At 40.4% G+C, this 25,182-nt stretch overlaps 1 protein-coding gene across 4 annotated transcripts in view; it reads right to left on the bottom strand.

Annotated features, from left to right (window-relative positions):
• Positions 1-1,667: 1,667 nt before the first annotated feature.
• The window catches only part of TSNARE1 (t-SNARE domain containing 1), a 487,146-nt gene continuing 463,631 nt past the window's right edge, over positions 1,668-25,182 (bottom strand). For all 4 annotated transcript variants that reach the window (XM_050891624.1, XM_050891627.1, XM_050891625.1 and 1 more), the window contains exon 12: positions 1,668-2,539. The gene's annotated coding sequence lies outside the window, so the exon portion shown is untranslated. The remainder of the gene's footprint in view (positions 2,540-25,182) is intronic.

Here is a 25,182-nt window from a genome sequence, read left to right as displayed (position 1 = left end):
TCTGTAGCCCCCCCACTACCAAAACCTTGCCATGCAAACCCAATACACAGCTGTGCAGTCCCCAACACAAGAAAGACATGGACCTGTTAGAGCAGATCCAGAGGAGGGCCAGAAAAATGATCAGAGGGATGGAACACCTCTTCTATGAGGAAAGGCTGAGAGAGTTGAGGTTGTTCAGCCTGGAGAAGAGAAGGCTCCAGGGAGACCTTATTACAGCCTTTCGATATATAAAGGGAGCTTATAAGAAAGACAGGGAGAGACTTTTACCAGGGCTTGTAGTGACAGGACAAGAGGCAGTGGTTTTAAGTTGAAAGAGGGTAGATTTAGATTGGACATAAGGAATAAATTTTTTACAATGAGGGTGGTGAGACACTGGAACAGGTTGCCCAGAGAAGTTGTGGATGCCCCCTCCCTGGAAGTGTTCAAGGCCAGGCTGGATGGGGCTTTGAGCAACCTGGTCTAGTGGAAGGTGTCCCTGCCCATGGCAGGGACATTGTACGAGATGATCCTTGAAGGTCCTTCTAACCCAAACCATTCTCTGATTCTATGATTTAGCATGAATATACTGTTTTATAGCAACCTCATGGAATGGTGGTTTTTTGAAATAGCATTTGCCATTATAACCAAGTCTATCATACAGAACAGGGGGGAGTATGTCTACGTTGCCACGTGGAGATTTCATGCGTGCTCTAAGCCAGGTAGCCTCTATAGTTTCAGTAGAGAAATACCTCACCTGGGTCATCGGTGCCAAATGCATCTGCTGTGTAAGCTGGCTCCTTGAAAGCTCCATCATTCTATCTCTGCTCTGCATCACGCTAATGAGGTAATCACGGAGCTTCTAATGAATGGGATTAGTGAATGGGCAAGGATTGTTTGTTCTGGATCCCTTGTTCAAATGCAGCTCGAAGCTCTCAAAATATTTGCTTGCAATCAGCTACGAGCTGGGTTCATTTCAGCTCTTACTAACTATATGAAAATCATTTTCATCACTACAGGATTTGCCAAATGTGCTGATAGAGGCAGTCTGCAGTTTGTAGTGGATATAACTAGGGAGCTCTATTTCAGAAGTAAACTCTCTGTAGTAAGGTAAAGCAGTAGATGTAATTTGTAATTTCATGCCAGCAATAAGCTTGGTTGGAAAAAAGAGTATCATTCTATTAATTAGCTTTTCTTAACAGCAACTAATGAATATTTAATATTACATATAATGATCCAGTTATGTAGATTTGGTAGGATAGATCTAGAGAAAAACCACCAGAAACTCTGACTTTTGTTTCTTCACCAAACCGAACTGCATTGATTTAGGAAGTTTTACAGTTTTGACCCTGAATGAGCTTAAGCACCTGCAAGATTTCTCTGAGCATTTTCTGTGCTCAGCCTTTACTGATGAAAGACTGTGTCAGCTTTTCAGAAAGGAAGCATGTAAATGAAATCAGTGCAGGTGAGAATCTAGTTTATTATTTGTTATTCTTTTCTAAACCTTCACAGTCACCAAAAATCCATATCATATAAAGGTAGCTGATTTTTTTTTTTTCTGGTGAGAAACACTTTTGTCAGAAGATGTAACTTTTCATGAAGAATAAAAAACATATTTTGTGAAATTCTCTTCAATAATTCCTATGACATTTTAATTAAAACCATTTTTGAAATGCTTTATTTACTGGAGGAAAACTGCATTTATAGTACACGACACATTTAAAGAAGAATTTAAATGGCATTTTCAATCATGTTTTCAGCAGAAAATATTGTGGGTGAAAATGGAACAAAATCCCAAATGCTGGTTGCATTGAAACCTATGAGATGAAATCTAATGTGAAATTTGACATTTTTCATGAGATGCCTTGCTTGATTTTTTTAACAGATTAAAGGTCTTTTCCTTTTAAAAAAATGGTAACAATATGTCTTAATGTTTATTTGTCCTGCTCTTTCACTAGTGTTTCTCATAAATAAATGTGGTGTTCTAGGCATACAATGGGATCAAATAAGCGTCTAATTGATGTGTTTGTAAATGGCATATACAATTGTGAAGTTGCTTAGCTCAGATGTGGCAGAGCAAATTCTAAAGCAGCAGTGCACAGCATGAGAATCTGAGCTAGATTATTTTTAAAATGTACAAAAACAACAACAAAAAAGAATCAGACAAAACATGTTGACTTTCATGGTTTTAAATGAGCAGAACTGGAGATCAGGAGCATGTTAAAAACACAAACAATAAAGATGAATTAACAGCTACGTCTCTTACAGCACACTGTATACCAAATCTGGAGGCAAAGAAATAACACTCCCCAGATACACATGGGACATAATTAAAATCTGTAACATAAGGTAAAACATGTCTGCAATGAAGGAAAAAAAAAAAGAAAAATTATTCACAAGTATACTAACACACAGTATAAAACTTAGCTTTTCCTTCATACAATTAGTGTTTGTTAACTATAGCAGTTTTAATACAACGTGATCAGTAAAGCAGACATTGATGTAGGGCCTGAATGTGAAATGCCTTGAGAATCCATTCCACTTCACAGGGTGATCACAGGTTCTGCAAAAGCAAGAATAACTGGTAAGTATTCACAGGATTCGCAGAGACTTGATGATGTAAAGTTGTTACTGACGGAAAGGTGTCTACTCAAGGTGGTCCCAAAATGCAGAGTCAACAATGAAGGAGACGTCATCTCAGAAAAGTGTATTTTCACTGATTCCAGTCTAAGGTAGTTGTGGAAGTGGAAGTAGTGGGGAGGCTGAGAGTATAGACAAAACAAATTTATAAAGAAAATACAGTGTATAGTCTACTGTAGCAAGCAAAAGAATAGATTTTGTGTTCTCTTCAATGCCAGTAGTTCCCATACCTGGAGGATGGTGCACCTAGTTTTAAAAATACATTTTCCTGAAAAGTGGACTAGATGTAGAAGCCAGAGTGTGACATTGATGCACTTTGCAGGAGACAATATAACTAAGAAATATTGGTCTGTTTTCTATTTTTCCATACAATGAAGCCAGTAGACATTTTCTCTTGATAGGAAGGACTCACTATACCATGTGTAGATCTCTACAACATAAAATGTTTACACTATGTAATGTTAATGGAAATAAAAAGGCAATTTTTGGATGAAAGTGCATCTTTCTCTCCAATTGCTATAGGAGAAGCTTCTCAGGACAGACATCAGCACCAAGATAGCACCTCCAAGACAGACATCAGCACTACAGACTTCTGAGGTTAGACAAATTGTATTTTTGCACTCACCACCCCATGAAGCAGGCCTGTGTGTTTGTAGTAAACGTCACTATGAAAAATATAAGCAGGCTTTTGTAGTGTTTGTGTTTATTCTACCTCTACTTCCTTAGTGAATATTTTTGGTATATATGTTATGTAAAAAAAAAATCTGGTTAAATTTGGTATCAGGGGAAAGGAAAGAGATGGAAAAATAGTCTGTCATTATTATTGAACCCATAACTGAGAACAACTTTTTTTCTTTTTTTTTTTTTTTACTACAGGTGAAAGCCTTAGAAACACTCTTTGTTTTAATTATGCTTTAGTGTAAACCGACAAGGTATCAAAATAGACCGGAGATCAGACAGCCCCCTCCCCCAAAGCAATAAAATACAAAACCACACACATATTGTTATTTATGCCGATTATTAAAACTGTTCATAATAAGATATTATTTAGATAATCTTTTGACATCAGATATTCACTGTGTGCTGTGCTGCTATACAAAGCATAGAAGACAGTTCCTGCCTTGCATTCACATAAACACCACAAAGAGCTAATAGAAACACTCTTCTTTAATGAGAAAGGATATCCTTCTGAAGATGACATTCATTTCAGCTAATTTAAGGTGTAAGTATCTCCATCTGAGTGTAATGGCTCCCAAGCTCCAGGCTCCTATACCAGTAATTACAGATCTAATCAATACAGCCAATGGATTTTTAGGGTGGGGGTCATTTGAATAAAGTCATCAGCTTCAGAATGACCTAAATTTCACTGACTGTTATTGACTAGCATTAACTACACAGGGATCTTCAGGATGACTGTCTCAGATGCAGACATGTACACTGTGGACACCTAAACTTAGCTGCACAAATTCAGTAGTAGAAGTCCTTCTAATATCACAAAAGGATTTGCTAGAGTTACTCAGACACGTGGAAAGGCTCTGGAAAGGGGATAGACATCACTAATCATATAACCTTTCCATCCACTTTGGAACCATCCTCACTTTCCTGTTCACTTAATATTTCATGATCTTTTGTCAAAGAGGAAAGGCTGTAAGTAGAGTGAAAAGAAAACTACCTGAAAAGGAAGGAACATTTCTATAGGTGCCAATCAACAATATGTTCACTGCCTGTGCAAGTCAGGTGATCATCTAGAGATCATCTAGTCCAACCACCAGCTCAGATCAGGGTCAGCTGAAGCAGGGTGATCCGGGCTGTGTCCAGTTGGATTTTGAATAGCTCCAAGACCGGAGACTCCACAGCTTCTCTGGGCAACCTGTTTCCCTGTTTGACCACTCTTACAGTAAAAAAAGTGTTTTCTTATGTGTAAACATGTTTTCATACATTTCAGGTTGTGCCCATTGCCTCTTGTCCTGTCAGTGGAAACCACCGAGAAGAGCCTGGTTCCATCTTCTTTATACCCTCCGTCAAGTGTTTATACAGATAGATAAGATCCTCCTGAGCCTTCCCTTCCCCAGGCTGCAGTCCCAGCTCTCTCAGCCTCTCATATGTCAAATGCTCCTGTCCTTAATCATCTTCGTGGCCCTTTGCTGAACTCACTCCAGTATGTCCATGTCTCCCTTTTGTCCTGGGGAGCCCAGCACTGGACACAGCACTCCAGATGTTTCTCACCAGTGCTGAGTAGAGGGGAAGGATCACCTCCCTCAACTTGCTTGCAACGCTTTGCCTAAGCTATGTGTGTTAGCATCACAGAACTGTCAACTGGTTGTCTGGATTTCTTAGCGCTGTCCTCAGTGCAGTCTCAAGCAATCAACGGCTGCATGAGACAAATGTAATCAATCAGTAAATGACAAATTCAAGTCAATCACTAACAGATGCCTGCCTTAAATAAGCTGGCCATGCTCCTTTATGATTAGTGTGTGGATGTGTGCATGTATGCATGTGTATGCACATATATATGCATGTGTGTGTGTGAGTGAGTGAAAGAGCTTATGTGCAGGCACACACATGCCCGTGTACAGGAGAGAAAGAATGCAGTCTAATCAGATCCTGTGGACCTTGGATAGGCTTGTTCTCCGAGGACTAGGATGAAGGGCACCATATGTTTGACATGAAAGCAAACCCTACTACCAGCACAAGCCATTACTCTTGGCAGGCTCTGCAGCTACTGGGAATTATGAATCTTGATTTGCAGGCAGGGAAAATATTCAACATTGCAAAAGCCATTTAAATTAGAAATAGATAATCTACAGACTTGTCTCTTGAGTGTAACAAGAGAGATTCTCTGGACCCAATCTAACTAAAAGATATATTGGGCCAACAAACCAACAGACTTAATACACGTTTCTGGTTTAGTTGAGGCTAAAAATGAGTTATTTTGAGTTACTGAAAAAGACTTTGAGTTCTGTCATACTCTTAGGTTTTAATCAAAGAGGGTTTTTTACTATTTACTGTAGTAATAGTTATGCTGACTTTAGCAGTTCTAGTCATAAAATCATAGGATCATAGAATGGTTTGGGTTGGAAGGGATCTTAAAGATCATCTAGTTCCAACCCCCCTGCCATGGGCAGGGACACCTTCTACTAGACCAGGTTGCTCAAAGCCCCATCCGACCTGGCCTTGAACACTTCCAGGGAGGGGGCATCCACAACCTCTCTGGGCAACCTCTTCCAATGCCTCACCACTCTCACAGTAAAGAATTTCTTCCTTATATCTACTCTAAATCTACCCTCTTTCAGTTTAAAGCCATTACCCTTTGTCCTATCACTACATGCCCTGATGAAGAGTCCCTCATCTTTCCTGTAGGTGCCCTTTAAGTTCTGGAAGGCTGCTATAAGGTCTCCCTGCAACCTTCTCTTCTCCAGGCTGAACAACCCCAACTCTCTCAGCCTGTCTTCATAGGGGAGGTGCTCCAGCCCCATGATCATCTTCGTGGTCCTCTCCTGGACTCGCTCAAGCAGGTCCATGTCTTTCTTACGCTGGGAGCCCCAGAACTGGACACAGTACTCCAGGTGGGGTCTCACAAGAGTGGAGCAGAGGGGGAGAATCACCTCCCTCAACCTGCTAGCCACACTTCTTTTGATGCAGCCCAGGATGCAACCAGCTTTCTGGGCTGCGAGCGTACATTGCTGGCTCATATTCAGTTTTTCATCCACCAGTACCCCCAAGTCCTTCTCCTCAGGGCTGCTCTCAATCCATTCTCCACCCAGCCTGTATTTGTGCTTGGGATTGCCCCGACCCAGGTGCAGGACCTTGCACTTGGCCTTGTGGAACTTCATGAGGTTCTCAGCGGCCCACCTCTCAAGCCTGTCAAGGTCCCTCTGGATGGCATCCCTTCCCTCCAGCGTGTGGACCGCACCACACAGCTTGGTGTCATCAGCAAACTTGCTGAGGGTGCACTCAACCCCACTGTCCATGTCACTGACAAAGATGTTAAACTATAGTGGGCTAAACTATACATGGGCTATACAGTCTTGTGTTAGCTACCATACAAATAGAGAAGTAAATTACAATCCCTAGGAAAAAAGAAAAAAAAATTATGTTCAGGTAGATCTTTGGTTTTTTTAAACCTGGGGAACTTTACCAGTAGAAACCTGGGTGACTTGAGGCTCTGTCCATCCATATTTCAGTGAGTCATTTCTATTACCTTCATAGTCAATGAAAGGAAACAGGCGTATTTATCTTGATTTTTTTTTCATACATAGAGAGGGCAAGAAAGGAAAAGGCAAATTAAAAAAGACCTTGCTGCTATCAGCTGCTAAAATTACTTTTCTGTGCAGGCTAACAGACCTCTTTACTGTGAACTGCAAAAATAGACTGCAACGAGCTGCTCCAATCACATGGTAGCTCTAAGTTGCAATAGGAACCTGAGCAATAGATCCATCCTACAGCCCTCCTTGGCTTCAGAGAAGCATCTTTCACCCGTTCATGGTTTACAGTGTAGACTCTGCTCATTTATTTAGTCTAGGCTGTTCTGCCTGTGAATTAAAGAGCTAGTCTCATGGGAAGACAAATTCTCCAGAACAATAAACCAATTTGATCCTACCTGCTGTTGTTTTGAATCAAGTGAGGTCTCTGTCTTTCTTCTAAGTAAATGTGATGACACTGTGTAAATAAGTTCTGATAATACAACTTTTGACTTTTGCAAATTTATACAGATTTAAGGCTTTTTCATAGACAACAACCTCAATGAACTTCCCTGTTGGAGAAGGCTCGTCCAGATAAATTGTAGTCCATTATTATAGTAGTTGACCATTATATATACAGAGACTTTTGGCCAGTTGAATGATTCCTTGAAAGTGTGAAACAATGACATTCATTACAAGCTGACAGAGACAACCAAAGAAGGCCCATGAAATTGTCAAGTGGAAGTCTGCATCACTGAAAGAGGAGAGCTGATCCAAAGCTCACTAAAGTCAGTGCAAACAATCTCACTGACTTTATCGAGCTTTGCATCAGGCCCATATGAAAGTTGTTACAGTTGCTCTGCAAAGTCATAGTCTGTAAACCCACACTGTTGAAGTAAGTCTGATGAATTGTCCAAAGGATGGAGAACACAGGACAGAATGATCAGATGGATTTTAGTACTGAGTACTGAAAACATGGACATGGACAGAGCTCTTCAGAACTATTCATAGCCACCTTCTCAACATGTCAAACTCATGCAGGGAGTGAGCATGTGCCAGAGCTGGACCCTCAGCACAGGTATCCTGAGCTGCAGCCCACAGAAAGGAAGTGTTAGGTCCTCATCTTGATTTTGCCATTTTTGTTTAATTCAGGGGTTTTGGGTTTGGGTTTTTTTGTTTTTTTTCAATCACTGTTCCAGTTCATGTTCTAATGAACCTGTTTTCAAGCACAAATGCCTTCTGATGTTTTCGGACTGGACCCTTCACATACGCAAATCTACACTGATTAAGCCCGTGTCCTGTCACAATATATTGTATTTATCTGCTTTCCTCTGGAACTGTTGTATACTCCATACCAGTTTCAGACGTAAATTGGCAAGCAGCTTCCAAATAAGACAGAGCTGAAATCCTGCAACACCATCTCATTCATGATAGAGAACCTAAACTCATCCGCAAGGCTGATCGTGGAGATAGCATCTTGTAACATGAGGAACTAAGCTTTCTGTTTCTGAAAAGCATCAAGAGAATGTTGAAGGGAAAGTAGGAAACCTCTGGTTGTTTACATTTTTCTGCCTCTAGTCACTTGTAGTTGCTAATATTCTTTTTTTCCTGACGTACCAGAGAACTGAGATAAGTGTGCAGAGCATGGTAGTTCTGAGAGGTACAGAAATCTCTCAGATTTTCCAGACATGTGTGGTGGGTTGACCTTCGCTGGACACCAGGTGCTCACGAAGCCGCTCTATCACTCCCCCTCCTCAGCTGGACAGGGGAGAGAAAATACAACAAAAGGCTTGTGGGTTGAGATAAGGACAGGGAGGGATCACTCACGAATCACTGTCACAGGCAAAACAGACTCAACTCGGAGAAATTAATTTAATTTATTAACAATCAAATCAGAGTACGAAAATTAGAAATAAACCCAAATCTTAAAACTTCTTCCCCCCACCCTTCTATTCTTCCTGGGCTCATCTTCACTCCCTACTTCTCTACCTCCTCCCCACCAAGTGGCGCAGGGGGACGGGGAATGGGGGTTGCAGTCAGTTCATCACGTTGTCTCTGCTGCTCCTTCCTGCTCTGGGGGAGGACTCCTCACACTCTTCCCCTGCTCCAGTGTGGGGTCCCTCCCACAGGAGACAGTACTCCACAAACTTCTCCAACATGGGTCCTCCCCACGGGCTGCAGTTCTTCACGAACTGCTCCAGCCTGGGTTCCCCATGGGGTCACAAGTCCTGCCAGCAAATCTGCTCCAGCACAGGCTTCCCACGGGGTCACAGCCTCCTTTGGGCACATCCACCTGCTCCAGTGTGGGGTCCTCCACAGGCTGCAGGTGGATATCTGCTCCACCATTAACCTCCATGGGCTGCAGGGGGACAGCCTGCCTCACCATGGTCTTCACCACGGGCTGTAGGGGAATCTCTGCTCCAGTGCCTGGAGCACCTCCTCCCTCTCCTTCTTCACTGACCTTGGTGTCTGCAGAGTTGTTTCTCTCACATCTTCTCACTCCTCTCTCCAGCTGCAATTGCTGCTGCACAGCAACTTTTCCCCCTTCTTACATATGTTATCCCAGAGGCGCTACCACTGTCGCTGATGGGCTCAGCTTTGGCCAGCAAAGGGTCCATCTTGGAGCCAGCTGGCATTGGCTCTATTGGACATAGCAGAAGCTTCTGCATCTTCTCACAGAAGCAACCTCTATAGCTCCCTCACTACCAAAACCTTGCCACTCAAAGTCAATACAATGTGGTAGATATACTTTGCTTATGTGTTCAAGATTCAACAGATCACCAGCTTTGAGCATCAACATCAAATTTACCCCTACCTCAGAGAACCTTCCTCCACAGTTGGGGTGCAGTTCATGACTTAACTCATTTGAACTGAATCTCTTCCACCTGTGATGGTGGAAAATGGTCTCTGAGGACACATGTCTTCCCTTTCTGATCACCTTGATGATGGTTTCAACCTGGGCCTGATATAATTACTTTATTACATATAGAAATTCTTAATGATGCATTTTCAGGATAGAAAAAAAAAAGACAAGGAAAAGACGACAAAAGTCACAATACTAAGAAAATCTGTGGTGTTTCCTGCTCCTTTGAAGCTGAAGCTGATCAGATACCAGATTAGTCTGAGAACTGCATTACTGACATTGTGAACCTTCCAGACCTAAGACTTTATCTGGGCCTTTGTTCAAAGGTACTATATGATGATGAGATTTTGCCTTCAGTATAGCCTGTTCTTTCATGCGTTAAAGTTATTCCTTTTTAAATAGTCCTTCCCACTAATTTTCTAGGGAAGTAAATGATACCCACTTTTCATTATAGAAATGTTAGACATTTCTCTAGTGCACAACTGCTCACAGCAGAAAAGCTGCTGTTCTTATTCCGTCACACTGGCTATTTCTGCTTATACTGGAATTTTAACAACTTCTTAAAATAGGACAGACCTAATAACCCAAGAGTCTTCTGTCAGAAAAAATGAGATAGCAGGGTGATGATGTACCCCATGCAATATTGCTTCATATTCACTTAGTCATTTGTTTCTCCTGTGCATTCTCTTAACTGCATCAATGGGGCCTAGCAACCACCTCTGATTCAACTTCACTGAAATAATTTCTTTTTCAGTTTAGAAATATGCCCCAGTAGAAATCCTGGTCCTTTGGAAGTTTAGAGGACTTCTGGCCCTGACATCAATGGCTTCTAATTTGGCAACCGCAGATCATTGGTAACATAGGAGTTTCAGAGGCAAATGTTAATGCAAGTACATGGGCATCTTTCACGGACCACCACAAGTACATAGGTGTATCTTATGGAGAGTACGGGTTGATCCTAAAGCAAAACTAAATCAAGAAATGAGGCGATACTCAGAACAAAACAAAAACAAAACCAAAGAAACAAAAAACAAAACAAAAAACCCAACAACAACAAATCCCAAGCCCATACTACAGGCACTGTTTGATGGTCTGAGAAAGACGTTGTCTCTGTAAGCCAGCTCCTTGGGATTCACTACATTAAAAGACATCCCAACCATTTTCCATCTTCATGCTAGAAGATTGGCATGTGCCTAGTAGGAATTTACCCCCCATGCATTTCTATGTCTGAGTTGTAAAGATTTGTCTTAGCAATGCATTCCCTATCAGTGTCACAGTACATGGCAAAGTTTTTAAGAAACATGCAACTGATAAGGTCATGTAGACCTATAAAAAAGGTCTGCAGCAGTGTCAGAATCTGCACGTAGGAGCCAAAACTGCAGAGTAAGACATAATTATGGCAGGAAATATAATAGATGATATCACATTTCAGAACTCAATATTGCTAGCTGAACTTTGGGGATCAGGAGAAAATCCATTTCACAAAGGTGGAATGTCCAGGGCCTGGGAGGTGACACATAATGAATGAGATGGGAAGAAGGGAAGGGGAAGCAGTAATTTTGCCCAACCTCTTAAAAACAAATGTTGCTATAGAAGTAGCAAGACCATATGTATAAGGATTTTTAAATTATCTATGTTGAATATGTGTAACATCAGATAACGACACTGCAAGCTCAACTCTGATTAAATGGCAAGTGAATAGCAAATCTCAGCAGCATTGTCTTATCACACTAAAACAAGGTGAAAATCTCCTATTTATGAATGAACTGACCTCAGTTTTTCCCTCATGGCACATTGTGCATGGCAGAGTTGTGTATGATTGAAAAGTCATTACATAGTTCTTTAACATGACAATGTGTAATCCAAGACACAGTTCCTTTCAACCTCCAGTAACTTCTTATTATTTGAGTCATACAGATGACATAAGCCCTGAATGCATTTTTTGAGGTTGTGTGAGGTGTACAACTTGGGTTCTGACAAGTTCTTCCAGTAAGTTCTCTCAGGAGTCCCCAGGAGCTACCTGAAGCACAAACTTACAGGCTAATGCAATTCACCAAAGACTCAATGACATTTTGCTAGCTTTCTCTCTGGCCAGTTGTTTTGGTTGGTCCATAGAGCTTCAACGCCTCCAACCGTTTTTCTGTACCTCCTGCTTTTGACCATTAATGCTGACCTCACTGCAGATGCTTCACCACCTTATATATGGGTTGTCCCCATGTGTGTTTCTCCAGCCCAGGGTCCACGAAGACACCCACACAGTGCTATGGCAATGCACTGGTGAAAAGGTGAAAATGATAAAAAGGTAGTAAAAATGAAGATGTGTCCAAAGCTGACATATGGAAACACGTAAACAAGCAATTCCATTCTCTGAACAAGGTGAGCTTAAAGGAAGAACTCCTTCATGCCTATACTAAAGCAAGTCAGGAGAGAGAAAGAACCAAAACCACTTAAAAATAAGGCCTTGCTTCTTCTCAAGGTCACAACTCACAGAATATGCTTCCTCCAAAAAATGTATGCTCTTTTTCTCTTCATATTATCTTTCTTGTAGAAGCGTTGTCATCCTACTTCTCAAAAAAACCATCCCTGTCATTTGAAATTTCCTTCATAACTTTCCAATAACAAACTAAACAAACTTATCTGGAACTGTCTTCTTCAGAAGAATGAAATGCGGAAGAGTGAGGCTAAAGGTGCAGAAGGGTTATGACTTCATTTTGTTGCCTTGAAAAAAAGGTTAAAATTGCCAGCAACGCATGATCTAAATCTAAGTGACATTAAACAGATGGCACCGAATGACCAAGAAGATAGCATTGGTCTTTCTCCATCTATGAGCTCACTTTGCACTTTAAGCTGCATTAACTTTGTTCAGCTACAAGATGCAGCCTTTTTCTCACAACTGTCTCTTTATTTTTAAAAAGCAATTTGGAGAGCTTTGGGAGTGGAGACATTGTTAGGTTAATAGTGAGAAATCCTGTTTCTCATGAGGAGGATGAAAAGGAGAACATAGCACAGAGATGCTAGATTTGCTGGTGTTTCAGGACAGAATGTTTCTTCCCGTTGCCACTCGGAACAAAAAGGTGAATGATTCTGTTCATCCTTTTGCAAGTGGTATGGTTGTCAGGTAAAAGCTGCTAGTAGAGAACAGCAGGGACAGTGCTCCCACTGCACCTCTTTAATCAGACTTCTACAGTAATGGAGGCAATTTGAAGATGTTATCTTAAAAGATAGAGGCACCACCACTTACACAGCCTATTTTCCTCCCTCTTACCTCACCTTCAGAGTGCTCCAAGGCAATCTGAACATTCATCTTTTCTCTTTTTTTTTAACATTCTTTAACCCCTGTGTCCTCAGGTGCAAGTTAACATTTGAGCCAGACAGTACACATCTCCATTCCCCAAACTTCATGGACAAGTGATAGAGTCTCACTTGCCTTGAAACAGGCCACATATCTTTTGGTCTGTGCATTCACTGCCTATCTTTCCCTAAAAAGACAGGGCTCCCAGACTCACATTTGGCAACTCCTGTTGTGTGGAGGGAGGAAGGAGAGAGAAAATCAGCTTTATGAATATGTTGAATTATTCTGGGAAGCTCTCAGGATAACACCAAAATGAGAGACATAAAACACTGGCCAGATAAGACATCATATGCTGGAGACTAATAGAGATTAGATAGCAGACCTGACGAGTCATCAGTTTGCACCAACATGGCAAATCTTATGTTCCTTTGCGAACATGCAGAATTACTGGCATTTGACTTTCAGCTTGGATTAACTATCAGGAAGAAAAATGCTGACTCATATTAAAATATGTCTGGTTGCAGGAAAAGACAATTTCAAGGAGATGGATGCTTAAACACTAGAGTATGTAGCCAAGGCTGCCTAGTGTGCAAATCACTCAGTGAGCCATTCAGCATATCATTACTATTTCACTATCCCTGAGAATCTGCCAAGAGCCATGGGGAAATACCAGACTTTCACCTTGCAGCAGCATTTAACTACAGAGCAAGCAAACCAGACCTGTAAAAGGTGACAGAAACCCTTACATTCTCATTCACATGTTAGTGGAAATAGAGCTGATAAACCCTAAAAGAGCCCACAGAAGACACACAACATGGTTAGCATTAAACTCCCGCTATTTCACCTAAGGGAGCAGGAACTGTATGCTCCATGTTTTGCTTAAAGGTAACTGGTGGAAGAACATGGTTTGAGCAGAAATGATACAGAATTGATCTACTTCTGATCACTACAGAAAATGATAGTTGAAAAGTTCACCTGTCAGGAAAGAAAAACACAACGGGAGACTGTGTACACTGCATAGGAGTGTTGCTGTCTCAAACATTGATGGATATTTCAGTGCAGCAAGCACTGCATATTTAAATGCAGTAAGTACCTACCTCAGACTTTTTTTTTTTTAATTTTTTCTTTTAAAAAGAGTTTAACTATGAAGGGAACAGAACTGATTTTAGTCAATGAGGACAGAGATGAAATGGATAAAACTCCTAGTACTAGAAGTAGAACTGCAACTTATAATGTTTTCATTAAGAACAGCACTGGAAATAAATTGCTGCACAGAGAACTAATTAAAAAACAACTAATAAATTCCATAGATGTAAATATAATGCTTTTTCTGCATCCATCTGAACACTAGCTGTTATTAACTCTGGGTGATGCTGTTTTTACATACATATGTTGGTGTTATTCATACGGATGGTGCCAGGGCTGAAGCACTGAATGGAAATATGCTTAACATGGTTGCTTCGCTTACACTCTAGCAATAAGTACTAGATTAATGCAAAAACCAATCCCATCAGAAAGGAGATACTTTAGTAGACATCAGTGAGACTAAAGCAGTTGGTCCCTGCATCAGAGCAAAGGCTTGTGGCAGGAAAACGCAGATATGTCAGGGAATTCACTCTGGTATTTGTAGATGACCTTGATACGTCTTTTGGATACATCCTCATTTGGTCCTTAGTTGGCTGTTCATAAATGAGGGTAAGTATAACCGAGTTGACTTTCCCTGTGATCTCTCCCACCATCCTTCTAGTGTAGGTGGGTGAAATATTCTGTCTATTGTAGGTTTGTCCCTTTTTCTACTGCCCCAGACAAGTAAATATGGAGTACTACGGATGAGATTCTTTTCATCCAAATGCAAATGCTCCACATCAACACAAGTCACCCTCATTTCCCTTTAGAGAGTAGAGAGATACAAGCAATTCTGGAGGACAGTCCAGCTCACCTTTAACTAATCTATTCAACAGCTCTGAAAATTGCCATTTAACATGTCTGCATCTATACCTTAGCCTGAAAGGGAGCATCGGGTGACTAGATCAGGGTTAACTGTCTAAACTTCAGTGAAATTAATCCCACCCTGCTTGTTTTATATTTTATTCCTGAAATAAATATTTTTGTATTATCTTATTCTGTTCACAAGTTTTAATGGTTTGCCTTGTATATTTTCTCTATAAATAAATCTTCAGTGACCAGATAGACTAGTGTTGCAACCACTAGTATAAGGAAAAAAGCCTGTCTTTATAAAAATATGCCCTGGAAGTGATAATGTCTACTTTTTCTTTTTTTTTTTCTTTCTTTTATTTAAATGTACACACAAAGTGTTCCCATTTTCATATGGAGACCAGATTATCCTAATTTCCTTGGGTAGTATTACTGGAAATATGCACAAGTATTAACTCTCATGCTAGACCCTACTGACAACTATCTAATGAAAGCCTCATAAAATCTTTAGTTACTGCATGGATATGACTTCCATCTTGTTTTCCCTGTAATGCTCTTCATACACAGAAAAGCAACCCTCTCCCCTAATATGTGTATTCTCCCGCAATCCTCACCAAAAATGAAAAAATAAAATAAAATCCACAGATTGAAGGGAAGAATGGAAAAATACTTCAAAGAAAGATCTCTGAGTTACTAAGCAAACAATGGTGTCATAAGTCCCTGAGCAGGAAATAATCAGAGACTTGGAGAGTGCCTGAGGGAATATGCTATGTACATCATCTGTAATTACTCTTCCCTGGGTGTCTGCTTACGGGTGCTGCTGGAGGCAGTAAATGGGCGAAACATTCCTTTTGTTCCAGCAAGAGTGGGTGTCCTTACATCCTCAAAATCAGCTCAGTCAGATTTATCAGGGTGCTGCATCTATTCGACGCCTCTCTGTTTATTATCACCATCATGAACAGCATCACTAAAGGGATTATGTCAACTTCCAGAAGTCTCTTCATTCTCTTTTGAAAAGAAACAGAAGTTTGTTGAGGAGGGAAGATAACCATGAGTAGTCACTGAAGAGCCAGTTACACATTATACATTCTGCATTGTGCCTCTGGTTCCATTTATGTGAACAGAAATTATGAAGATTTTACTTACTCTTTAGCATGTAGTGTTATAAGGGATTAACAGACAAAAGAGGGGAGATGAAGTATTTAAGGGCTCCAGGAGACACAGAGAGAACTTTCGGTTATCAAAGAAGCCATTTTACAGCTAAAGTATGTTAAACAAAAAGCAGAGGAAGAAAAAAGAGATATCCATCTAGGTATTTTTAACAGGTCTTGGATACCACAGTGACTGAGGTCTTTGACATGCTTAACATAAAAGTGAAAAACTAGTCTAGACAAAATACAAGAGAGTAAACTGTAGGGAATTACTATGAATCCATGGAATGGAAAGAGATTTTTCAGTTATCTTTAATTCTATGTCTCTAGAGTTATTTGAAAAGCAGAATAATTGTGGTAGTTACTGCACAGTCTTCTCCATCCGGCACAACTGAGATCTCCCAGACAATAACAATTAGCAATGAATTTTGGCACTGCCCACTGCCTTTTCCAGAATGATGTTACTGGACGTCATATTTAGTGTGACTGAGCAGAAGCCTACACATCCTCACATGCACCAAGCGGGAGGAGATCCTCTCTGCTCAGATACCGAAATTCACCCTTGACAAGAATGACAGCGGCATTGAAAAAACAAACAAACAAGCAAAGAAATAATAAATCTGTAATAGTTATAGTCAGTTCTCTGCTTTGTTCTTGACCTGCAGTTGGCAGCAGTTGCAAGGATCAGAATAATCTCCAATCACGCTTTGCCAAGTCTCTCTTTAGAGGTCTTTTGCCTTCACTGCACTGGATTCCTACTTGTTTGGAGGCAGTAGATTTCTGCAGCGTGACACCCCAGTCCATCAGTTTAAGTGACATTTAAAAGCACACAATTCCTCTAGCTCTCCCCCCCCATCAATAATGCTATATTGCAGCTGCATCTTGAAATAAACAACTCCTTCCTCCTCTGTAACAGATGGTGCCGTGTAACCCAGAGTACAAGCATATCTGTAGGAGCAGTAATGAACTAGGAAAGCCGGGCAGACCGGGGTGGGAGGGATCATGCACACTCAGGAGACCACTTTGCCTGTTATTCCCAACAGTGAAGATGAAGGAGATGTGAATCATTATGAGAAGGATGGGAACACTCATTGATACATGTCAGGCTGTATTTTAGACCAGCTTCATCTCCTTTTTTTCTTTGGTGAGGAATAGTAAATATTTAAGGCGAAACTGTGATGCTACTTAAAAAGCACTTACCTAATTAAACCTCAAATGCAGAAATCTCTGTTCACTCAGAGATGCACTCTGTGATGCTCACCACCTAAGGCTATACCTCAGCCATATGGCACTTTAATAGATACTAGCGGAGGGAGCCACTTTTATATTTTAACAGATGGGTGCGTGCTAGATACTGGGGTTAGAGCAGAGGGGAGAATGAAAGACAAAGTAAGGGAAGAGAATCAAGAAAGAAAGACGAAGTACAAAGGATGAATTCTTATTGAACTCTTCCATTTCTGCTCAAAACAGCTGGAGGTCTTATTTCTTTCCTAGAAAGAACTTCTGTTGTTTCTAAACCCTTGGACTCAGACTCACTGATCACAAACCTTTTCACAGCAGAGTTACTGTGTGAGGCGTTGTCCTTAAAGCAGAAATACCACTACTGATTTCAGAGTTTGCTGGCCCAACCAATAGTTGCATGAGTTTAGGAGTAGGATTCAACTTTTTATATTGTTTCTTCTGCTGTACCTTCCCCCCTCCAGGGTCATGCTCACACTGTATATTACAATCTCAACAAGTTTGGGCTGTATCAAAAAAAGGCTAGAAGACCTCAGAAGAGAAAGTCAGTGCCGGAGCATGTTGCAGAGGAAACATGGTAAATACAGACTCCAAGTAAAGAGTCAGAAAAGAGAGGCTTATTTGAAAATAAGCCATTTATTGGAATATCTAGCTTTCAGATAGATCCTGATCTGGTAAGACTGCAGTTTTAATGGCAGGTATCACATTCCCAGAAAAAGACTTAACAGCCAGAGGGACCATAGGGCTAAAGTAATACGGTTCCACTTACATTATGGTTGCTACGTGGTTTAATATTTTCCAAATTTGTTTGGATAACTGCTGTTTCCCCTTCTGGAGCAAATGTCAAGGATCTAAGACAATCGTGGCTTTGGTGCCTGAGCCAAAATGGTACATGATATCTGTGACCCCTTCTTATCTTTGCCTTATAGTACTTCCATAAATACCATTCCTTTCATCATATCCATTTGTTTCCCACTTCTCAGGGAAAGTTTAATTTGTCTCAAAAGGCCTGTGGGAACTTGGTGGCAATCTTTTGTCCTCCGGGGATCGATAGGGACCTCTTTCTAGGGCAATGTGAAAGCACAGCATGCAGAGCCACTGGGTTTTGCGCTGAATGGAGGACATTCCGAATTAGCAGCAGTGTGGCTGCACCATTCAACGCGGTACTCTAGATAATGTGCTCTGCTAACATTACTATACTGATTCTGAGACTGTATCACCCAGGGTTATGTATCTACAGCAGCTCAGATATCCTTGCTGCAAGGATACACAACATGCAAAGTATGCTCTATGTGCTCTTGATAAAAAACAGTGTGCATTATCTTGTTCTATAGAAACTGTGAGTCCACAAGATGCATTAAATATTTACTTAATCAGTGACTTTTTACTATTTGTTCCAACTTCTGATGTCCATCTGTGTACCATAAAAAACAATGTCCTGTGAATGTGTTCTCAGAGGATTAATTCCTTTCTTGAGAAACTCTCTTGTTATTTTAATCCTTCATCTGAATTCCTCAGGAAGAAAATTATAAATAACGTAGGGTTTTTTTCATTATTATTCATTATTCTCTGCAATAGTTCAGTATTTTAAAAAGGCAAAGCTGGACGTTTCCAACAAAGCACAACTTTCATATTGGATTCTACTGAATTTTAACTCCGAGAAACAATAAATGGAAATGTATTAGGATGTTCCTGTTTATTTCAAATTTTATTTCCCAAACTATCTGTAGATCTATGTCAGACTTGAATGCCTGTGTGGGCAAATCAGATCTACTCGTGGCTGTCACCTTGCAAGTCTTTTTACAGGCCCAGTAGGTCACGCTAGACATGTTATCAAATTATATCCTTAGACCATTATAAATCCTTATATTAAAATTGCCTTTTACCTAACACTTTCAAGACTTTTGACTGGAGCTACCTGGTTTATTTGTTTTGGTTTGTCTTATTTTATTTATTTGTGCTAGTGACTAATCTAGAGTTTCTCTCCCAAACATACATGCTTTTATGTCAGACTTATTTACAACACTAGCTTCTGAAAGGGGTAGCATTGGTATGGAATAACACATCTGATGACTATTTTCTGCCTTCCTTCACCTTACCCTGGATCCATTACTTCGCCAGAGATCAGACTTTGCTAATAGCCGGAAAAATCAGTGCATTCTCCAGATAAAAGGAAATACTGAAGTATAACATGTTGTTCACTGCTTCCAGAATTTTCCAAATAATTGATGATATAAAGGCAGAGATTACGTTGTGAATTTGCCCAATGACATAAGGTGCACTCTTCTTTCAGTCATTTCTTTATGTGGGATTTAGTTTCTATGCCCCCACGTGGAAAGCAACAGCAGAGAGGTATGTCCCTGAATGGCCTACTTGGCCAGCCCTGTTTTGATTAAGTTGCACTCAATAATTGAGAAGAAATTGTCATGGATCAACCATACACAGGGGTAGGATATCCCTAAATCCAGCGTGGGGCTGATGCAGCCAGTAACACAGTTTCAGCAATGCATTTGCCTTTTTGCCTTAGAAATGCATTTGCTTTCTTTTGCAAGATTCTCTTCGTGGATCTTTTCTAGCTTGTCCAACATCATGCAAACTGAAAGGAAGAAGCATTTCCATCCTGAGAGACAGAAAGCAGCTGTGATGAACCCTCCGTTAGAAACGGGAAAGCAAGCATTATTGCGGGAAGCATTGTACCATCTTTGTGAGATTGATTGTAATACTGCTGTAAATACAGAGGGTCTGGTTCTCACACTAGAAACATTTTACGCGTAATGTAATTCAGTTTATGGCCCCAATGCACTGCAAGAGTGGTGTAAAATGGCATTAAAGTTAATGAGAATCAGGCCTAGGGATTCTAATATTTGCTTTCTACTGTGCTTGAAATTACCTCTGTTGTTTTATAGCAATGTTTAAAAGTCAGTACAGAGACATTATAAATAAAAAATCCTGGGTCACATCCATCCATCCGTCCATCTATCCATCCATCCAAGAGAAATGCAATGCAGCAGTGGTTACAGAGTCTAAGCCTTGACTGAACTACAAGTAGGATTAATTTGGCCTTTTAAATTTACATGTTGATACACTACTTTCTCTAAATCCATGTCTTTTAATCATTTCAAATCAGCAACACTTTATGCAAAGGCAAAAGTTTTCACAAGCCTCATTTGACACTTCTGTGTGTAAAAAATGAATCAAGGATAACAATGACAAACCTAAATAATGTATCGTGAATATATTTCAAAATGCTGACAGAAAATATTTGCCCTTGCCTGGAAGAAATGCTTGGGGGAAACAGAAACAGAGATTTCCTTTACCTTCAACTGTAATAACCTTTTTAATGACTTGTGAGCCATCTGATTGTTTGTGATGAAAACTCCCTGTTTCTGCTTATGTAAGGATTTTTTTTATTATTATTATGGTAGTATTTGGCTTTCTGTCTCCAAAATTGGTTGGAGCCCAAAGGAAAGTATTAAAAAAGAAATCCCAAATTTCTGATATTTCATCATTTCAACAGTTACTTTATAACAAATATCCAGATCTCTCAGGTACTCTCAGAGCTGTATTTTGCAGAAGTATTACAGTTCTATAAGGCTGGAGAGAAATATAACAGAAATCCAACAATACAAATGCATTGAGACCACCCTGCTGTTTGGAGGAGTGAAAGTCTGTATGACTACGAAAGAGTAGTTGCAACGCATGCAGATATTCTTTGCATATATCATTGCATTTTCTTACTAAAAATGACCATTTTTACACAGACCAAAAGAAAACAAAAAAATACTTCAAGTATTTCTACTACCATACATGTTTTGAAGGCAAAGGGCAGCAAATAAACCTTCAATTAATCAAAGCATTTGGAATATTTCTTGAAAAATGTGTTCAAAGTTTAGTGTTACCTGCCCTGAAAACCATATAAGACAACATTCAAATGACACGATGAAGGAGATGTACTAATCTTTACATATACCCATATATTCTTACTTTTTGTAAATTTCATAGATATTTAAGGTTGGTGACTATATGGTATAAAAATCTTGTTGGAGTAAAATTTTGTAACATGGACTATTAATTTGGGATTATTGTAAATGTTAGAATATATGTCTCATGGAAATCTCTGCACAGCTCAGTGACAAAATTATATGCTCCAGGCTTGAAGTATCTTCAATATAGTGGAAAAAGGACACATAGCAATCCCAACAGGAAAGAAAAGACCATATTCAAAACATAGGCTGGCCTCCAAATTATAGTCCAGAAAACCATACAAAGGCTATGATATAAGCCCTTACATAAAAATGGAATAGACCTTTTTGAAACCCAAGCAATTCTGATTCACTACTCATACAGTTTGAAACATTCAAAATAAACCTAAATATAATTACTTAGCTTGGGCTAATTTTTTGGACAGGCATTACAGAGGATGTTTTAAGAAAGGACTTGAAGAAGAATGGGGAAATAGACCTCCCTTTCTTTCCCTGTCCGGGGATCAAGACAGCAGAAATTCTTTCCTGATGCTAATGTGCACTTCATGCCTTCAAACACAAAGGCTGACAGTTACAATTTCTGTTTAGAAGCTGGTGTAATTTGCTCCCCTCCAATATATGCTAATCAGCTCTGGAAATGCATAACATGTTTGTATAACTTGGTGGCTTCTCATTTTTCAAACTTCACAACCAGGAGGACAGAAATTCCTCGTAATGCCATACTTTTGCCTGATGCTTTTCTCCTTTTTTAAAGCAGTGCCAGTGGAAGAACTACAGTTCCGTTGTTGAACGTGTTTCTAAACCAAATAGAGGGATTTCCAAACCCTGTAAAACCACACTTCTTAAAAAAAAAAAAAAACAAAAAAAAAAAAGAAAAAGAAGACAGTTTGCTGAAGCACATTATCCCTTGAAGAATTCACAACTACATGGGCTACCCTCACCAACATCACCAGAGCATCAAACCTTGACGTATTCATGAAACATTATACAAAAGAAAAGCTAAATATTCCTTCACAAGCACATCCATCTCCTTCTGCCATATGCCATTTCCCTCCTCCTATTTGCATTTGAAAGCCTTCTACAGTATTGCCTTCATATCATATTTGAGTAAGAGACCTCAGAAGAGACAGCTTGAAAGAGAAACATCTGTCATGGGCTCTGGTGTAATATGCTAGAAGTGGCTTTGTGGAGTTGACAGTTCATTTGGAGTTGACAGGCATGTTTTTGCTACTTTCTCTCGCTTTCCTGCACTGCTTATGCTGTGTCATGAAGCCTTGATACCCCACGTATTTTTTAGCGTATGGACACTAAATATGTACTACGTTCTACAAGTCAAGTCTGAACATAAATGAAAACTCACTGGTCTTAATGGTTGGAGGGAAGTCTGGCTATTGTCTTATCTCTGAGGAGTATAACTCCCTATCTACTATGCTTGTTTTAGGGATGCGATGAGCTACCAAATGCGGAAGGACCTCATGGAACCTGGAGTGACAAACTTGAAACTGGAGAGTCCAGGTCTCACTTAAGCGTTTTACAATACGGAACACTTACAGTGACAGAAAAGCTTTAGTAATGTTCTGTCAAGAGTTACTGCCCCCAAAATTGATTTAGAATCATAGAATCGTAGAATCGAAGAATATCTCAAGTTGGAAGGGACCCATAAGGATCATTGAGTCCAACTCCCTGCTCCTCGCAGGACTACCTAAAACTAAACCACATGACTAAGAGTGTCGTCCAGACACCCCTTGAACTCTGACAGGCTTGGTGCCGTGGCCACTTCCCTGGGGAGCCAGTGACCAACAACCCTCTCAGTGAGGAACCTTTTCCTAATGTCCCATCTGAACTTCCCCCGATGCAGCTTCATTCCATTTCCTCATGTCCTATCGCTGGTCACCAGAGAGAGGAGATCAGCACCTCCCCCTCCGCTGCCCTCCTTGAGGAAGCTGTAGGCTGCGATGAGGTCACCCCTCAGCCTTCTCTTCTCCAAGCTGAACAAATCAAGTGACCTCAGCCACTCCTTGTAAGTCTTGCCCTCGAGACCTTTCACTATCTTGGTCATCCTCCTCTGGACACACTCTAATAGTTTGATGTCCTTCTTATATTGAGGCACCCAATACACCTTCTTATATTGAGGCACTTCACTATGAGGGTGGTGAGGCACTTGAACAGGTTGCCCAGAGAAGTTGTGGATGTCCCCTCCCTGGAAGTGTTCAAGGTCAGGCTGGATGGGGCTTTGAGCAACCTGGTCTAGTGGAAGGTGTCCCTGGCCATGGCAGGGGGGTTGGAACTAGGTGATCTTTAAGGTTCCCTCCAACCCAAACCATTCTATGATTCTATGAAAACTGCACACAGTACTCCAGGTGGGGCCGCACCATTGCAGTGTGGAGTGGGACAATCACCTCCCTAGACTGGCTAGCTACGCTGTGCTTGATGCACCCCAGGACACGGTTGGCCCTTTTTGCTGCCAGGACACTCTCAACTCGTATTCAACTTGCCATCGGGCAACAGGGGAACAGTGCGTGCCATTATAGTCATTTCCAGCTAATAATTTAAGCTATGCAAGAGAAAATAGAGCTGAGGATAGTAATGTCAAATTCATACGGGGGCAGAAATTTCCAGATGAAAAGTGAGGATGAAGAGCTGGAGTAACTAACTGTTAAACCTTTTGAAATAGATCCTCAAGCCCGCATTCTTCAATGCCTTATTCCAAGGCAGATGTAAGTTCCTGAAAAGCAATCTTATCCTACTAGAAAACCTCCAATATCCTGCTGGATGAGGACGTGGTGTGACTCCCAGGGTCTCCTTGAGGGTGTTTGTGCTTTTAAAATAAGTGCAAATTGTGGGATGCTTTCCTCATTATAAAACATTTGGAAGGAGGAGAGAACAGAGTGTCTATTTTATTTTCTCTTTTAGCAGTGTCTTGTTACATATAAAGTCATTAAGAACTATTAAGTGACAACGTTGCACATTTTAATAATGTAATTAGAAACCAGAGAAAGTATGGGAAATGTATAATCTATATAATTTGGGTCCCAATTCAGCCAGTTCTGCTGCTGTTAGTGCTTTGTGTAGCTTCAGCACAGCAGACTGCATGGTCTGTGTGACCTCTACCTTGGCACAGAGTGGTCAAGACTTACTTTGAATGCCACTGCATTTGTGAGAACAAATGAAAACTGGTTGGGTTTTAATATTAAATCCCACTGATAATGGGCTGGATTTGGATCTGGTTTGTGTTCAGTTCAGAGAAGGAAGCCATGTTTTTCAAAATGACAAATAAGAAAAAGGAAAAAAACCCGAAACATTAATTACAGCTTGAAATGAAATTTTTGGGGAGAACTTTTTCAAATTCCCATTTGACTTTTGAGTCAGTGAACCTGTAAAAATGTGGAAAATGTTGTGTTACAAAACTAATATCTTTTTTATTCCTATTCTGGTAGCTGAGGGTACGGTGATCAGCCTTAGTGGAGTACAGGACAGGGATCTGTGGTTTGTTTGAGATCTTTTAAAAGAAGCACAGAAGTTCAGCTTTTGATTTCAGCTCTGAAAAAAAGGACTATGGTTTATTGTGTCTGCAGCATCACTCAGGCCTTCTGGTGCCAAACACCAACTAGCTGCAAAGTTCATTAAAAAACAATATCCTATCATGAGCGGTTTCAGCCCAAGCTGAAACTAGTCAGCAATGGGACTATTTTTTTTTTTTTTTTCAGCAAAACCAAAAAAAGACAGGAATTTAGTCAGATGAATATTTCATCACTTGGTTTAGTCCTCCACTTTGAACACAAAATGTTGCTTAAGCAGAACTAGAAGGCAGGCAGCCACCTACAGAACTTCCCCAGGCAGAAATCATATGTATTTTTTGAAGTTAAACAGAAATAGGACAGTGACTTTTTTTTCCATTTTGTTCCCCTAATTGCCAGACAAA

Source organism: Gymnogyps californianus, chromosome 2 (assembly GCF_018139145.2).
Source record: "Gymnogyps californianus isolate 813 chromosome 2, ASM1813914v2, whole genome shotgun sequence".
Classification (NCBI taxonomy): Eukaryota; Metazoa; Chordata; class Aves; order Accipitriformes; family Cathartidae; genus Gymnogyps; species Gymnogyps californianus.
The sequence above is the reverse complement of the archived record's forward strand: the minus strand, read 5'-3'. Positions and strand labels throughout refer to the sequence as shown.